Source organism: Coturnix japonica, chromosome 1 (genome assembly GCF_001577835.2).
Source record: "Coturnix japonica isolate 7356 chromosome 1, Coturnix japonica 2.1, whole genome shotgun sequence".
Lineage (NCBI taxonomy): Eukaryota > Metazoa > Chordata > Aves > Galliformes > Phasianidae > Coturnix > Coturnix japonica.
Genome location: NC_029516.1, coordinates 170,090,931 through 170,106,112, shown reverse-complemented (window position 1 = coordinate 170,106,112; position 15,182 = coordinate 170,090,931). Strand labels below are relative to the sequence as shown.

The 15,182-nt window shown below is 40.1% G+C and overlaps 1 protein-coding gene across 12 annotated transcripts in view; it reads left to right on the top strand.

Moving 5' to 3' along the window:
• The window catches only part of DLG2 (discs large MAGUK scaffold protein 2), a 964,547-nt gene that overhangs the window by 97,402 nt on the left and 851,963 nt on the right, over nucleotides 1–15,182 (top strand). The gene's annotated exons all lie outside the window — the stretch shown is intronic.

Genomic DNA, 15,182 nt, shown 5'->3' with positions numbered 1-15,182 from the left:
CCCAGATTCCCAGATTTCCATATTGAACACAACACTGTAGCACATCCTCTTTGTGTAAGAAATTCTCATTACTTGGAAGAACTTGTACATTTGCAGACAACTATTTGTCAGTTGCTGCCTCTGAACCTTAATTAACACTGCATTTGTAAGAAGATAATATATAAAAAATGGTAATTCTGAGCCCATAACCACCTGGCATGTTCATTCCCACTACTGTGCAGCTATTCTGTTTGCTATGCAGAACAGTAAGAGAAATTACAAGTAAATGAAATATACAGGCATAATGCCATACTTCAGCTTTGCTGTTTGCAGCCAAAGCCACGGTTGGATCCCTTGTTATAACACTAAGTTTTCTCCCATTGCCTAACTTCTTCCGCACTGGGTCTGTAAATATGCCTATGGATTATGTGCCGCCTGAATCATTATCCCTCAGTTTGACAGAGTCTCACAGGGGGAAGTCGGCTTCTCACAATACCAAGGACAGTTTTTATCTATGCACAGGTGAGCGGCAATAGCAATGAATCTGTCCCCTTTTCTCCCTTCCTCATCTTTGTGATTGCACAGCCCTTGCCATTACAGTGTTGAACAGCACCTGCAGATCTCCTGGCAGCAGCATGCCTGCACTCCTCTGGCCTATCTCACCTCTATAAAGGCTAGCTTTCATACAGTAAAGCCATTTTTATTAGCTAGAATACACTTTGCAGTGAAAACCACAAGGCACTGCGTCTTATAATAAAATGCTGAATGAAATCCAAGTCAGGTCCCATTATTAGATCTTACCCTTATAGTCCTCTGAATGTTTACCAGCACAATATACCTTTCAGACATTCACATTTTGAGGCCCTGCAGCACAAAAAAGGGTGAAAGTGTACATTGTGTTATCTGTAGAGTTATTTATGCAGAGACCTGCTTCCACCTTGACAGGACTTGCACGCTGGGCCAAGAAGAACTTCTAAAATGTCTTAGAACAAAAGGAAGCTGGAGCTTGCCAAACACAACCTACAGGAGAAGGAGCCCATGGGGCAATAGCATCTTTCATTACCAGCCAATGCTGTGCATCAGCTGTTTTCTTTCCCAAGTTAATATGTGAGTGGTGATACCAAAGGTGAGCAAGGGCAGATGAAACCTAAGTATATAGGTTGCTCTGAATGTAATGCCCCCTACTTATTACTATGGAAATTACAACAATACAAAGAGCACAGTAAAACTGTTTGATCACATGAATTCTCAGCTACAATATGCTAGTTTTAAAATAGTAATATTAACCATTTTGCATGGATGAGCTGACTGAGACTCTCTTTATCTTGTGATGTGACACCTGTGCATGGCCAGAACATTGCTTGTCTTTCATGTCACTGTAAACACTGCTGAAATGCACCACTCACCACTTCACTGTGCTAACATGCACTATTTGGTCTTCATAAACATTCAGCAAGTGTTGATGAAAGCCAGAGGGTGCCACTTTTTACACATTGAGGAATGCAATGACACGCTTCATATAAGCTTCCATGTCAGATGCTATTATTCCTCTGCTCCATCTGTCACAGGGCAACAAAATGTAATGGAATACTGGTGGGAAGGTTCAACTGCCATCCCACCAACCTCTGACACTGCGGGCTAACATAATAAAATATAAGGCATTACTTTTGGAGCAGTTATCAAAAAAGCTTAAGCAGGTTCACACCTGAATTCTTGACACAGATGAGAAGCTCTTGACTCTCAGCTGACAGAAGGAGGCAATCTTGAAGGGAAAGACTGCTGGAGAGACTTGATCAGTGGTAACAGAGACAGTTAGCGCTAATAGGAGTTCATGCCTTGCAGGAGCATCTATTCTGTCTGCCAGCTCCAGAAGAACCCTTAGCATTAGTACACTGGACAGATTTATTACTTTGTCCTCTGGCCCTCTGAATGGTCCTTTCAAGGCATGAAGTACATTTAGCAACACAGAGGTGACCACTGAACACTGAACTTTGTGCATGGGACAAGAACTCATTTATCAACGAGAATATCCACATGTTTCTCCACTGGCTTTTTTGTGTGCATTTTATACCCCTCCCTCCCAACTCTCTTCCCATAATTCTGGGAAATATTTGGTGCTGCGGGTGTAAAAGATCAACATCTGCTGCTGTCAACAATGGCACTAAAAATGTATAGTATTACTTTAAAAATTTGTTGCTGACATGTAATGAATGTGAAGCCATTATGCAGGGATAGCCTTGCAACTCCTTGTTATATTTGTCTGCCTTTGGAGAACTTTTCAATAATTTATTTTGGATAATTAGTATTTATTAGTTCTCTTCTAACATCCAAGGTGTCATCTGAAACCTTTCCTCTTAATTTTAAAAAATGAAGTTCACTTCCTGACATGATTTTAAATAATGAATGGAATTGCATTTCCTGACATGATTTATCATTCCAAGAACTGATAGAATATCATTATCTTGTTAGAACAATGCCTGGCCTTTTCTTATGGCAAGCATAGCAAGGAGAACATAATAAGAGAGCCTAGCCTATCATGTCTGATTTCATTGAAGCATGACAGAAATACTAATAAATTGATCTATACAACCTGACTGTGCACTTAATAAGTACTTATTACTCATAGAGTGAATTACCATAGGCAATATAGTGAGTTAGTGGCAGAATCATTTTTAAGACTCTTTCCCTGATTTTTTGCATGCTTTGATTTTTAAGGAAAAAGAAGTATGTTTTGTATCAATAACTATATTGTGCTAAATACAATTCTTGAGGCAAGTGTAGTCTTTCATGCATTATTAATGTTTTTCATGTTCTACTCAACAATTCAAGTGTTACTCAAGAGTTTGATTAACAACACAAGATCTTTAAAGGCTAAGCCTGTATTGCTGGGGAACTATGAAAGAGAAGACCTGCAGTGCTGAAACTGGTCCTAAATCTTTATCTGCGATCTGAGAAGACAAGCCTATAAACGTATGAAATTGGAGGCACATGGACCTGTTGAAGTGTGTCCAGAGAAGGGCCACAAAAATGACCCCAGAGATGGAACACTTCCCCTGTGAGGACAGGCAGAGAGAGCTCGACTAGATGGATTTAAATGTCCCTTCCAACTCTATGAAACATCCTTCCAACTTCCAAATTCTGTGAAATATAAAGAAAACACAAATACCAGGCTTTAGCCCCAAACCAAGTTCTTACTAGAAGGAGAGAAGTGTTGTGGAAATCTCTGGACTTCACTCAGTTTTCAGAACTGCCTTTTCATGTGAGGAGCACTTAGATTGTGATGTGGTTCAGATTATTGTAACTGCACACAGATTTTGACAAACACACTGTGTGTCAGCTCAAGTTGTCATGAATAGACGTCAAGTGAACATAAGTGGTGGAGCTGCCAAAGTGGCTGTGCTCCCAGAGAGATCTATCTGGTTTACCCTATGCCCACCATGTTAGGCAAGTGTATTGTCCCACTTTAAAACTTTATTTGCATTTCCAGAAGTGTGTACTCTGTCTGTCAATATCTGTGGGGACGTCAAAAAGTCAGGGTACTGACTCCACATAGTGCTTAGGCACTTAGCTCACACAGGGGCACAGAGACAGCTCTGCTTAGGTGACTTAACCTTGAACTGAACTCAGCCCTCTGATACTATAGATTTGAAGGCATGTCCAGAACATGAATCAAGAGTGAGTCCAAGTGTACAAAGCAGTGTTACCCCTGGGAGCCAGCACTGAGTCCTTGTCACTCTGTAGGACCTGAACTGCTCCACATTTTTGGGGTTTCTCACAAAGAGCTTTAGTGGATGAGTGCAAACTAATTTTGGCTGTTACAGCTGTCAACATCCATGATATCCTGCCCAGCCTTTGCAGCAGATATGACAAACAGACTTTATTTCCAAAATGTATCCCAATTCATAGAAAGGATTGATAGGAATCCCTGAAGTTTTCAGTCTATATTTAACTCACCAACTGTTCTAATGTCAGGAGGCTGACAGCGTTAGCTTTTGCATCCTCTCTGAAGCCAGTTTGCTTTTGCATTTCTAAGATGGTGCCTCTGAACTCCTGGTATATTTTAGGTTCATCTGGGTTGTTCCCCTGTTTGCAGCCCACCATTATTTGGAGCTGCACATGCTTTTTTTCTTTGTGTTCTGTGATACGATAGTAGCAAACAACATACTAATTGACAACCTATGGGTCACAGCTGTTATTAGTGTATACATAATGCCTTTTATTTTGCATATTCCTTTATGCTTCCTTGGGTTTTCCCATCAGACATTTTCAAAACTGCTGCAGTAAAACTTTACAAATAATTTATATTGTAAAATTAAACATTGCTAATATTCACAGTATTATGCTCATAACATTAATATCTCCATGATAACTACCAAAGTTGTACAAAACAAGGGCTAATTTAGGAACAGCATTTTTGTGTAAAGCATTTCCTCATGTTCTCCCACTGTTTACTGTAAGTTTTAAGGAGACAAGGGTGCTCCTTAGGAAACAACACCAGGGTAGTGAAGCATTGGAACAGGTTGCCCAGAGAGGTGGTGGATGTTCCATCTCTGTAGACATTCAAGGTCAGCCTGGACAGAGTTCTGAGCAGTTGATCTAACTGTAGGTGTCCCTGTTCATTGCAGAGGAGTTGGACTAGATGACCTTTGGAGGCCCTTTCCAACTCAAGCAATTCTATGGTTCTATTACACGGAACTTCTTCCCTGGAAGAGCCAGTGGAAAAAATAAAAAAATAAAAAAATAATAAAAAAAAAAAAAAGCAAAATTATTTCATGAATAAATACATAAGTTCATATTGAGTGGGAATATCAATTTCTGAAGTTAAAAAAGAAGTTGCAATGAGTCCATAAACCAAGCACCTGCATGAGAATGGAGATAATGAGAACAATAGATTCTAGACCTCCTAGGACTTGTACGAGGGATACAAAATTTTCTCCTTCCAAATGGAGACCAGCAAATGTCAGTGAATTTACATGAACTCTCTTGGATGTTAATAAACCCATGAAAGTATAAGTTAAAACAAACTCAAACATGACCAATGAAGTCTTCTGATGTTCACTGAAACCTGCAATACAAGGTTAGACCAATTAGTGCAGTGACTGAAAATGTTAAGTGTAGATAACGAAAGTCACAGTTCCTCCAATAAAAGGGTTCATTTAAAGTACAATTTATCAAACCAGAGCAGCAATCATAAGATTTGCACTAGGTTTCATTGCAAATTTGTTCAAGGGTCGTAAGCTAGAGTTTATAAAAGTGCAACCCGTAATAATTTGAACTTGTGCAGAAATTCATTCAAACGGACATTAATTAATTGAACTGTGTAATGCCCCACTGTAAGCCTATAGGTAAGTCAAAGCATTCATATCTCAACTTTACGGAAGGTTAAGCTGGAGTGCAGAGAGACTGATTTGCCTGAGGTCACACAGCATGTCAGTGGAAAAATAGCAAATAGAGTCTGCAGCCTGAAGTTCTTATTTCCCTGTTTTTACCACTGACATTACACTTCCCACTAGTAAAAAGAAGGGGAAGAAAGAGACAGCTGAAGTGGTGTGACTTGGAATATAATTAACCCACTTTTCCTCACGTGTTTGTGCTTTTTCTGCATTTTAGGCACATATCAAAGGGATAGGCTGGTTTTAAGTTGTTTGGAACTTTATTCCTTCACTATCCTATCTTTTGCAGATTTTCTTTTAAGTGTTAACTTGTCATCTTCAGTATTAAAAATAGCTGGGCAGTAAGAAAAAACCCGTTTGAGTATCAGGCATCTACATTTACATAGTCAGCATCCATCCCCTACAGCTTGTGTGATGCTCTATGCTTACCCAGTTCATTACAGTGTCCCCTGGGTCATTGCTGCCCATAAACCAAGACACTGCTCCTGATTGTCCTGGCATATGGGCAAGCAACCAGCTGCACTGGGAGTGTGGGTGGGAGATGAAGGTGGAGACTCCAGCCCCATCATCACATATGTCTGACATCAGAAATGAGGACTTAGCTGCAGCTTACAGACTCTCACATTACCTGATGGGCGTACGGCACCATGCAGTAGAGAATCTGAGGTTGTGTGCTTTGGTACCAAAATAAAAGTTGGTTATTTAGTACAGAGAGTGATGAACCACTAAAAAGCAGGGCACTGGGCTGACCAGGTAAGCCTGATTCCACTCAGAGGTGTGTGGAGTGAAAAAGTGTTGCTCTTGTAGATAAAGGAACTGAGAAGGAGATTGTGGCTTAACACTGTTTTCTTAGGTTTGCATTGAGGAATAAAGTGATGTTTGAAAGGGATTCTGCATGAAGATGCCTCTTTGTAAATTAAAGAAAAACTCTAGGGAGCAATTATTGCAAACTCCTTACAGATTGCTATAGGGTTTTTATAAAAATGCTCTTACACTGCCACTAGGCTTTGGGAATGTGTGTCTGATTTGGATTTCTTACTCTTGGGTCTTAAGACAATTGTCTGTCACTGCAATTTTCAGCTGTGGAACATCAGCATTTGCTAAAGTGCTCAGATCTCCACACTGCCCAGTGACAGACACTGGTGAAGGGGAAAAGGTGGAGAAAGGCATGAGATGAACATGTGCCATTTCGTGTGCTGGGAGGTGACATCAGTTCATCATGACACACACTGTGTTCAAGTCTATTCTCAGCACAGGTGACATTGATTACACAAGTGCATTTTCTGTTTGCTCCAACCAAGCAAGCTTGTAGAAGCGAAGCCTTCGGGGAGACTGAGAAAGAAAAGTGGTGAAAGAAAGCAGCTGGAAAAAATGTAATATATACTGAAGTACAATCCCTGTGCAACTACTTGCTCTCTGTAGTTGTAGCTGCGCAATTTTGAGATCTCTGCAACATCAGCTATGCTTCAAACTGTTTGAGTTTAGACAGCTAAGGTGCAGGTACCCTGCTCCTGCATTGGAGCCATGGTAGTCTTTCTCTATGCCATGGAGTGGCGCGTGCTGGTACTGCATAGCTGTGTGTCTGAATGCTCTCCTGTATGGACAAACACATCTCTTTGTTCTGGCATGTCTGGTTGGTGGATAAACAGATGTAAGTCCATGCTCCCACCATAGCTATTACTATCCAAAGGAGGGCTATGGTGATGGAGAAGTGTCTAAAAGGGAAAGCGTGTGAGATTCAGCTAAATCCCCTGGTGTGCTCAGCCCAGAGCAGACCAGGTGGAGGGCAGGCCCCATGGCAGCTGCAACTCCTCACAGGGCCCAAGGGAACAGCATGGAACATCATCAGGGGAGAGGCAGCTGGGGGTGAGGGTCTGCACCAGAGGGCGGTGGGCATGGAAAAGCCTGCCCAGAGCAGTGGGCATGGCCCCAAGCTGCAGGAATTCAGGGAGTGTTTAGACCTTACTCTCAGATACAGGGTTTTGGGTAGTCTTTGTGAGCCCCTTCCAACTTAGGAAGCCCGCAGATCCCCAGATGTTTGCCCTCAGTACTAACCTTCCATCTACCCTACTTGCTCCCATTTCCATCAACCCTACCTGCTCCCAACTGTAGCAGAAAAGTATATATATAAAACTGATCTGACTTAGCAAGTGTTACAGAATGATGCAGCCTTTTCTTGTGACTGGTATAAACCCACCTAGTGGCATTCTATGATTGTGTCATTGCATCAATGGACAGAGTAAGAGTAACTGATGTCACCTATCTTGACTTCAGCAAGGCCTTTGACACAATACCCTACAAGAGCCTTCTATTCCAATTGGAAAGATATGGATTTGATGGGTGGACTTTTCAATGGATTGAAGAACTGGCTGCAGTATCGAGACCAGAGAGTAGTGATCAATGGCTGTGCCTAGATGGACATCAGTGCTGGGACGGTGCTGGGACTGATACTATTTAATATCTTCATCAGTGACACTGACAGTGGGGACGAGTGCACCCTCAGCAAATTTACTGATGATGCCAAGCTGTAGGGTATGGTGAACACACAAGAGGGACAGGATGCCATCCTGGGGGACCTAGAAAGGCTTGAGCAGTGGGCCCCGGTTTAACAAATCTACATGCAAGGTGTGGTCCTTTTTAACCCAGGCTATTCTATGATGCCCTGTCCCTGGAGACTTTCAGGGTGAGGCTGGATCAGGCCCTGGGCCACCTGATAAAGCTGCAATGTCCCTGTTCATTGCAGGGGATCTGGACCAGATGGCCTTCAGAGGTTCCTTCAAACTCTAAGGATTCTGTGATTCTATACAGTGTTTCCCTCTATGTTCTATGAGAAATTGGATTTACACCAATCCAATTCCAAAACACCAATTCCAAAATTTTATAAATAAAAAATATAATCAGACTTTTGTTTCTGTTACTCCTGCCTCAGGAATGAAAGTATACCTACATATTTGATACTGCATTTTACAGTAAATTTTTTGATAGATTTCAATGATATCTATTTATTTAAAGTAATCATATTGGAAGCACCTGAGCAAGAAACACAATCACACAGGAAAAAAATACTATAACCAAGTAAATAATATAACTCTACTACAGTTGTTTAGGTGCATGTTGGAACCATTCAGATGAAAATCTGTTCATAACTTCTGTGACCTGCAGTGGGGCTTCATGATCCTCAGAGAAGATCAGAAATGCACAGTAATAACGGTTAACTGCTGCAGAGAAATAAGGCAAAATCTCTTCAGTAATGGCTCTGCATTCAGCTCTCAACACACCGAATAAAGCATCTTCCCAGAGGTATATGTTATTGTTGTCCATAAATAACTTCCACCGCCTCCAACTGCTGCATGCAGAGCAATGCACAGCACTGAAGAGAAACGGACCTTTGTAATTAAGTTTATAAGAAATGAAGTTGATACAAACCTTCCTTTCTTCAAAGAAAACTTTGCTGTTTGACACAAGCTCCATTCTGCATCTCAGGAAACCTTCCTTCAGTTTTTTCATGCTTCCTTAACTGCCAGTTTCAAACAGTTATAATATTTGTAGTCCTTTCTGTTTGCATAGTTTTCTGTTGGGAAACAAACAAACAAACAACACCCAGGAGCAGTTCATTTTATCTATAGGTGCACAGCAGAAAGTATACTCAGAATCCTGCTCTGACCATCACTATGCTGAGCAAGATGATCCATTGCTGAAGGATTTGAGGTGTGCTGCTCATCTTTTCTGCAGCTTGAGCTTCAGAAACAAAGTGAGCAGAGCTGAGCGCCGCATTTCTGATTTAACCTATTGTACTTTCTTGAAGCTGCTTCTGTGCATTATTAACCTTTCTCACAGTTTCTATTCTTGTTCTACTGAAAACACAATTAGCAACCACAGATGTTCACATATAACATTTTTGTCAGCGGTGAATGTGCAAATCCAGACTGAAACACTTGTTTATGAATAAGAAGTTTGAATTTATAAGCAAGACTACAGCAATACATTCAGTCACTGAACATGCTTAACTGCTGACTTCCTGACTGAGCAATCACTTTCTAGTTTTCACTTGTTATCCTAAACATTGCTCACATAGAAAGGACTGCAGCAGTTATTTTGTTTCCCTGTGCACAGTGATATGTGCTGAATATTTCATTGTCACTGGGTCTTGGACAGCTGCCTTTGAGGCAGATATTCCTAGCTGAGAATTTTGGGTAAGCTCTGATTGTATTTGGGGTATATTACAAAACCAAAAAATGATACTTGAAGTAATTCACAACATATTTTCCCTACATCCAAATTTATTAATTACTAACAGTTTATTACAGCATGTTTCAGACCTTTGATAAAAGGATCTCATTTTGCTCAGGTCCTTACCTGGTTAGTAATGGTTTCTGCCCTAAAGACTGTACAAACTAAATGTGCAAAGGATCATAGGGTCATTGTAAAGGAAAGGATTTTATAAGGCCATCTGTGCCAAATGTTTGGGATTTGCTCAAGACCAGCAACCAGGACAGGATAATGACAGAAATTATATTTCCTCCTGCCCACTTTGGTACATGTTCTCCCAGACTATTCTGCTTTTAATAGATTTAGGATCATTTGTCAACTGCAGGCATCTGACAGAAGACTGTTCCCCTGGCTTGCACTGCAGTGTTTCACTGCTTGTGTGGAATATGACCTGTTCTCTCCTGCAGCAAATCTTGCTGTTGTGTTGGCATCTATTTTCTCATGCACCGAAAGCTTATGCCTGAAAACCTTGTCTCAGGGTACCTACATTTCATTTTGACTTGTTATATCTTGGTGCTACCTCTGCCAATCGCAAATAGCAAGCTTTGAGTTTTTCCTTTATCGCTGAATCTCACACCACCTATATTAGCGCAGACCAAAGAGAAATATATATGCAAACTCGAGGATGAGATACTGCTGAATTAGGAAAGGAATTTTTCACTACTGCTGCACCAAAGGATGCTAATGGAGGCAGGTTTGGACTCACCATGACTGTAAAGCTATGCACCAGGTTGATAACTGGAGATCTGCCATGTTTCCCAGAGCATACATGACATAGCCCTACTTTAGTTGAAAAATCATCCAATTTCAAGGTGTATTTTTTTCCCCCTCTTCTCTTGCTTCTTATTTTCTCTATCCGATGAATGTTATTTAACTTGTTATGGATTTATTTTATTTTATTTTTTGCTTGGAAAAGCTATAAAACATAGTGTGTTTAGTGAAGTGTGTCATTTAACTTCTCCTTGGACTGATTCCATGGGCAGGATCTTTAAAGCCCTTTACTGGCAGGTTGGTATGATCTCTGATCCTCTCCCTGCTACTTCTACCAGCAGCATCCTGCACAATTCTCCTTACTCCTACCTAATAATTCAGACCAGATGGCTGAAGCTGACCCAGCATAATCTGCTCCCCGGGATATAAATGATGCCGTTTAGCTGTATGCAGTAATGTTCCCTTAGTTAAAAAAAAGGACGTGCAACAAGATCCTGTAACAATTGACTTTATTTTGATTTGCAGAGTTCTTCCAGACACTTGCCACTTGTGCTGGGTTACACAACATTAAAAGATATATATCAGATACTATCCTACAAAAAAGACTGCCCCATATTTCCTGGGAAGGAGGCAGCTTGTGTTTGCATGTTGCCTTAGATCCCCATTCCAGCTTGTCCCTGAATGCCCTGGAAAAAACAGATGGGAGTTATACTGCAGAGCAAGTCAGGGCACTGGCATAACTTAGGGAAAATGAATTTCAGGACTAAGGACCTCCAGAAGGAGAAGGAAAAAAAAAGCCCTTTACCTTTTGTCTTTCAGAAATTTAGTTCCAATGCCCAATCAGTATCCATAGGAATATGATGCAGAAAGAACTTGTTTCTTGGGTAATGGGATTCTACATTGTTAATGATGCTACAGTTAATTGCAAAAATGTACAGCCATCTGCAGAAGCCACAGACAACAGCTACATATAACACTGGTGCCATTTCTACATGGTCTCAGGACAACATTTACACAGAGTGAAGAAGGGTGGGTAGCAAGATGTCAAAAGGAAACTCCTCCTCATTAAACAGATGAAGGTAACAGCTTTGGAACATTTTCTTTCTGGAGGTCAAAGGACAAAATGTGCTGTGGCGGATAGGTGTATGTAAGTTCAGTGGACTTTGGCTAACATGTGGTGCATGGAATAGTTTGAACTGCTCTGTTACAAGTGATCACATGTACTGTCAAGTCACTGGGGAAGCAGAATTTGCTGACACATGCAGTACAACTAAAGGCTAAGTGATGTACAAGATTATCCTTTTAGGCTTAATTGTTTGTGTTCTATGAAATATAGATGGTGCCAGAAAGCCTGGCATCATCTTGTTAGTTACTGGATAAAGTCTTTCCTCTTCCTCCCCTCTTTTTTTTTTTTGTAAATGCAAAAGTGATACTAGAGATTATTCTCCCTTTTCCTGCTGTGATGTTCTTTACATCCCATCTTCAGAACCCTGAATGAATTTGGCACCTTGCAAATTTACTCTCTCTATACAGCTGTCCTGTAGACCTGTGCCACCTCATGTTAGGCATCTCTGCATTTTAAAACATATAACTTTAGAAAAACTTATCTTTCGAGGTTCTCCTGTGTTAACTCTCCATAAATTAGATATGTGGAAAGTGCAGCTACAGATCAGCTGGTGTGAAAATGTACTGTGGTAATCCCGACTGCTCAGTGCTCTGGAATGCATCTGCCTTAATGTCTAAATTTTCTGAATGTACACAAAAGCACTGATATCTGCCAGTGTGTCTCTCCACAGGTGAAAATCATACAGATGCCAACATCCCCTTATATAACTGATACAGCCTTGGTGCTACCGGTTGGGTTATGCTGAGTTACACAGCTGAAGATGTGTCAGTTGTAGAGAGGGTGCCAAGACATGAGTAGGAGCAAATCCTGAACACCTCCTGCTTTTAAACTTAGAGTAATGAGTCTCAAAAATGGAGATTTTCAGATTAACCAGTTCCTACCCCATTTCTAGCACATCAGATTGCATCATCATTGCAGATTTCAGAGAATCACAGAATGGCTGAAGTTGGAAGGAGGCTCTGAGTCCATCGTATCCTACCCCTGCTCCAAATGGGACACACAGATCAGAGTGCACAGCACCACGTCCAGGCAGTTTTTGGAGATCTCCAGAGAGGAGGCTCTTGAACCTCTCTGGGCAACCCATGTCAGTTCTCAGTCACTCACACAGCACAGAAGTGTTTCCTGGTGTTCAGAGGGAACCTCCTGTGTTCCAGTTTGTGCCCAATGACTCCTGTCCCAGCACTAGGCAACACCGGAAAAAGCTTAATGAGACTGAAACTTAATTCCTCCACTTTCCCTCACTGAACTTCATGAGATTATTATCAGCCCATTTCTCCAGCCTACTGATGTCCCCCTGGATGGTAGCACAACCCTCTGGTATATAGTTATGGATTAATAATAACATAATAATATATCTGATCAGGCAGCTGCACCTAATCTTCCTTGCTTCTGCAAAAAGGACTTTTTATAATAAAGAAATAGCACAGTTTTGGATCCTCTGGTGATTCTGAAGACACTGCAAGTAGATTATTGATCACTAAGTGGTCGATGCACTTGTTCTCATTTATGGGCCCCCACAGGTCAACCCTGCTGGGTTTCCTCTCTTTGAGTCCTTGAGCAATTTTATCAGGCAGTGTTATACAGTCCTTAATGTTTGTTTTGCTTTGAAATGAGTGGAAATAGAAAAGTGTGTGCTATTATTATTATTCTCTTTCTTTAATCTTTCTCTAAAAGTTGGTCTTCTTCAGACCTTTAATCATCTGTCTTTGTCTGAATTTCCTTCAATTTACTTCTATCTTTCTGGTGCCGAAGTGCTTAGAGATGAATGAGGAATTGTATTGCTTTATCTTTTTTTTTTTTTTTTTTTCTCATTAGAATGCTGGTGAAGACCAGCCACAGAAGACAGAAATTAGTTTAGGCTATTCAAAATTTTTGCCTTTTCTATATTGTTTAGTCTCATTGCTGCAAGAATTGTAACTTTTTGCTATAATGAATGGATCCTGTGATGCATATAAATTGGAACAGAAACTGCACTAGAATGATAGTCTTAGGGTTGCTGAACCCATCACTGGTCCAGGTTAGGCAGCCTGTCAGCTTTGTCTGATCACATGTATTTCTTTCTGTGTAGCTGCTGGATGAAAGAAAGGTCACTCTTGTATTTGGGTAGGTCATTGTGTCTTCTCCAATTATTAATCTTCTCCAAATTATTGTCATTTAAATTTAAAAATGTGAGTTAAGAGTAAGCACAACTCAAATTTGAGCCTAAGTGATTAATATGTATTTTTTTAAACTGCAGTAACGTGCTCCTTTGAATATCTTATAAGGGTTAGATCTTGCTTTTTCTTACATGGGAATGTTAGAGAAGGAGGAGGGTGTCATTGGAATTTAGCTGCAGAGCACAGACATACTGATGTACTCTATACTTGTCCATGGACAATTATACAGTGATACTTATATGTGTTCTTATGCTGATGTGGATGTGGATAAAATTTGTTTTCCAGCTTTCAAGGGATCATATTATCCAAAATAAAATATATCACAGTAACTTTTGGATTACTTCATATTAGAATATGCAATTATTATTATTATTATTATTTTCTGAGCAATTTATATTTATGCAGCAAAACTGACAAAACATTTGGGCAAAATTAAGGATACAGTAAGAAATGTTTATTAAATAAAGTAAGTCAACACTTAAGAACTAAATGAACGAATGAGACTCACAGACACTTCAAACAAACATGAATTTGCTGCTTGACAAAATGTTTGGAGTAATAGAGAGGGTAGAATTGCTCCTCTGGTACCAAAACAAGGGAGATGTTTTGTTCTTACTCAGTTCGCCATTAGTAATATTGCCATTTCTAAATGAAACCTGAACTTGTTTTTACAGAAGGGAGAGAAAATGGTGCCAATAAATACTTGACAGAGATTTGAGCTGTGTAATTCTTTACTCTCTTTGTTGAATTATCTTTCTGTAAGTTCTCACCATGAGATAGACTGTTTTTTGATCATTGTATATTGCAGTTACCACACTCCTATCTTTTAAAACCTTTGCTCCAAACTCAATTCTATGCCTGCTTGATCCCATCATTTCTGTTACATCTCTTTCTTCATCTTCAGTAGTTTTCATCTGCTTTTCCCTCCTAAAGGCTGACTGTATCTCTGACATAATGGAGATCACTTGGTAGAGCAGATTTTACTCAGAGCAAATTGCAGATCCTATTTTATGCTTACTTTGGTTGACTGCAAGTCACTGACTACTCCTGTTCAATAGAAACGGCAATTGTAGCTTATGGAATTTAAAAGCAACCAACTAAGTGAATCCTTTGTGCTTTCTTCTGTAACTGCCTAAGCACTCTTGAAATACTCTTTCTGCACACCAATGATAAGTTTTCCAGTAGAAAAAGCCAACAACTTCCTTGGAATAGATAAGGACTTTTATTAACAGAGAGCTTTTTATATTTATTTTGCACACATGCATACATTTGTAAGTATGGCTCACAATAGTTTTAATGGATGTTTGGTCAAGATAGTCTTTAATGTCCGTATGAAAACCCTGTTCTGCTGTTCCTTAACTGGCTACCATCAATCCAATTAATACACTGATAACAATGACTGAGCCACAAGAATAGCACTACCAGACGGCAATTTCTAGTTTTTTCTGCAAAGTACTCCTATAGAGATAATTGTGTATTAGTTGGGTGTGTTTTACATTCAGTACAACAACAATACAAATTGAGCTGGAAATGAAACGTATTGCATCG